We start from the raw sequence: 4,028 nt of genomic DNA, 5'->3' as shown, positions 1-4,028 counted from the left end.
CTCCCTGTAACATCATTGCACATTCTTCTATGCATGGATATTTAATAATGACAATATATACTAAGAATAGAAATTACCTAATACTAAAGCCCTCTGTCATGACACACATATTCTCCTGATATTCTGTGCATTAGACAGGATACTATGTTCCTTTTGTACTCAGGAGACTTGTCAAAGAGTAATTAGTAATGAGATTGGAATTCCAGTGGCCTAGAACAAATCTGCTGACAAATGAACCTTCATGGTGTGAATTTATGGTCTGTGTCATTGGCAAAGGCACAATGCAGCTTTGGAGTCTTTGAACTTGGTTCCAAGGTTATGATCACTTTTAATTCATGACAGCCTGTTTGCCCACACATATGTTCTTTCCATTAAAAGTGAGCATGGGTGAACGAAGGTTATTGTGAGTCACTAATTTTTTAGGGCCCTGTTTATTTTGTGCCAGCACACACTGTATTATAAATAATCCAACTGTGAGCTATCTCAAGAGCTAAAGTCTGTTTTTTTTTTTTTTATGCAGGACTAGGGACTGATTGAACCTTGGGGCTTGTTAGACAAATGCTCTATCATTGAGATGGGTCTCCAGTCCATGGAAACAGAGGTCTCTAGGCTATTATAATTTCTTAGATTAAGTTTTAAAATGATCTAGGCTGTTACTTTGATGAAATTGGTTAACTATGTCCATCATATTATTTGCCATGTCAAAATTATAAAAAATAACAATGTATAAAAATCGTTTCTAGGGATAGTGTTATGCTGATAAACTTAACCAGCAACTGATGAAATTTGTTGTTGAAAATACAATCAGTTGTTTTCAATGGCAGTTCTCTAGTCAGTGAATATAAAGAATTGTTATGTTAGTAGACATTGCAATTTGAGATATGCTTTTTGATGTATTAATTAAGATGTCAATGTGAAATATTCTTGTTATTCTTTAAAACTTATTTTTATGTTTTTGCACACATATGCATCATTTGAGTTAAGGTATTTCTGAGGCCAGAGAAGGTGTTAGGTCTTCTGGACCTGTGAGCCACTACATGGCTGCTGAGAACCAAACACGGGTCTTCTTCAAGAGCAGCAAGTGCTCCTAACCACTGAGCTATCTCTACAGCTTCCCTTTTTCTTATTTTTATTTAATTTGGTAGTGATGCTGCTGTTTTTCTGAAAATGGTTTAAAAATAAATATTCACTCATTCAGTAATTCAAGAAGCATTTATTACACACAACTCAATCATTTTATAGCATCTGTTATTTATGTTATATATTATATATAAATATCATTCTTCAGAGTATTTGTAACTATTTAAAGTTATTGTTTATCTTTCTCCTGCTAATAGAAAATTGGCAAAGCAGAATGATTTTTCTATTTTGAGTAACAAATATTTCAATGTCTAGAATAGAAAAGCAATCCAGTAATCATTTGTATTATATATATATATATATATATATATATATATATATATATATATTATGTTGAAGAGTCACTTTCTGATACTCCAGTGTTGTTACCAAGCCACATCTCCCAATCACACTAGACATAGAAATAGCTATCTTGAATTTTCTAATCCAACTAAGTCTCTGAATTGAAGACAAGGGGCACCCCAGCATCCCATGGAGCAGAAGAGAAGGGGGCACACCAGCCTCCTGGGGAGCAGAAGGACCAATTGGCTGATGCTTTGGGTCACGAAAGAGTGTCAGTGAGCTAGGCAGATGGAATATATTTGCTTTTTAAATGTCTTACTAGCTTATGGCTGTAAAAGGTTATAACAGAAGTTTTAAAAGTCTGGGTACTTTATTTTCTTTAGAAACTTAGTTGTGCAAATGAAATATAACTATTCAGTATGACTTAGTGCCTTGTTTTATTTATCTGGGTGATGCCAGACACAGGAAGACTCAAGTTGCAATGCTGGCTGCCTTCTTCATCTCTTAGATTTTTGTCCCATCTTGGCACCAGCCTATTGGACGGTGCCACCATGTTCAGAGAGAGTCTCCTCCCATCCCCTCCCACATGACATTTGTCTCTGGAAATGAACTTGTAGATACACTCAGAAGTGTGTGTCATTAATCTCAAGTTAATCATTAGAGTTCATAGTCACACTTCATGTTGTAGCTGTAGGGCAGATAGTTGTAGGGCCCAACCAGGTTCACTTCAGCATCTCTGAGGGAAGTTATCCTCACAGGAAGAACTGGAAGTGATTTCCCAATGCATCAGACAATGCATTATTACCCAAGACCCATGCACAAGTTTGAGGGATTCAAAATACACACCATTGAGGCAATCCAAGATGCCTGTGGGTAATTGTTCCCCATAAGACTGACAGGCTTGCTGTATTCCAGACATATAAAGGATGAGTCTTTTAGTTGTCCTTAAAACCCAACTTTTCCATAAGTCTACTTACCATTCTTCTCATTTTTAAAAAATTAGTAATTGTTTTACTACTGCATATCCAAGCTCTAATTTTCCCTTGAGCTTAGCATTTAAACTTATAAATCTAATTGTTTAGTTTACCTATTTAGACTATTTAAAATTATTTTGAGGGCAATTGTAAATGTACTATATTAGAAATTTTAAAGTATCTTATTTGATAAAACAATGCTTCACAAGCATTTACATTATTTTTAGAATCTGTTAAGTTGTGTATATAAGTACTAAGAATATATAAATACCCATTTTCTCAAGATTATGATATTATTTATGGACTTACAATTGTTTATGAATTTCCTCTTAAAATCACAAGCCTGAAAGAATTGCTCAATTGTTCATTTTAATATTGAGTCATGAGATTCTCAAGGAGGTCTGTTAATACCTTAATTATTACTCAGTCCCAATTTTGATATATTTTCTAGCATGTAATACAAGAGGAATATGTATTTACAATTTTATAGTATTTCTCAAATCTGAATTTCTTTGAGTAAATGAAATGGGAGTTATATTAGTCTTTTTTTCTCCATCCTGTGATAAAATACTTGACAACCGCAGGTTAAGTGAGGAAGAGTTTCTCTTATCTCATAGTTTAAGAAGGTATGTGGTCTACCAGGACCTCAGATGGTCGCTAAGATGACTGGCTATCTGTGTCCACAGTTGGGAGGTGGAGAACAGGAAGTAGGATCCGGATATAAAATTTCAATGCCTGCCATCATTGGCTCATTTCTCACAGGAAGGACTCACTTTGTACAGGTCCCCAGCCTTCCAAGAGAGCAGCACCCACTGGGGATCAAGTCTTCACCCCCATGAGCCGGTAGGAGACATGCCATATTGAAACCACAACAAGGACAGATTTCTACCCAGGGTTGAGGCTGCCCCACTAAGACTGTGTATCTGAGACCCATATTTGCATCATGGGGTAGTATAGTTTGAAGCACTGTTGAGTGCCTGCAGCAGCGTGGGTTTTCTGTAACTTCAACATGGCTTCTTCAGCGTACAAAGTGTCTTGCACTTTTTTTTTTTGAGTTTACAGCCAACTCAAGTCCTAAAAATTCTTTTACTACAAAATCCATTTCTTCTTCATAACTTTTCTACCAGTTGACTAAATTAATGATTTCTTTATTCCTAATTTCTTTTTATCCCCTAATTTATCCATTTTAAGTTCTTTTTAACCCAATAGGGTCCAAATCCTATGAAAGCTTAAATGATCTCTGATTAGATTCTGTACATCCCTCATGGCATTGCCAAGCTCTTCAGCAACCATGCTGAAGTTCTGTTAATTATGTTAATTATGAGTGAGACAATCTGATTTATTTGGGTGCTCCCTAGAAGAAGGCTCTACGACAGAGACTAGAGTTTATGTGGGGAATAAGAAGACATTGAAGTAAGACAGGAGAAACCAGACAATAATTGCTTAATGAGGTCATTATTTAGGATTGAAGATTAGGGCCAAGGGAAATTCTTGGAGCCAGCATAGAACACATGTCTCAGTGTCATTCAAGGACTGAGGGTTATTTGCGTAGAAGTTCCTGAATTCCCAGAACTTTCAACCCACTGCGAAGAGGGGCCAAGTAGGCTCAGTGGATAGGAGCAAAGGAAGAAA

Source organism: Phodopus roborovskii, unplaced genomic scaffold (genome assembly GCF_943737965.1).
Source record: "Phodopus roborovskii unplaced genomic scaffold, PHOROB, whole genome shotgun sequence".
In the NCBI taxonomy this organism is placed as follows: Eukaryota; Metazoa; Chordata; class Mammalia; order Rodentia; family Cricetidae; genus Phodopus; species Phodopus roborovskii.
This window is presented reverse-complemented; position numbering follows the sequence as displayed.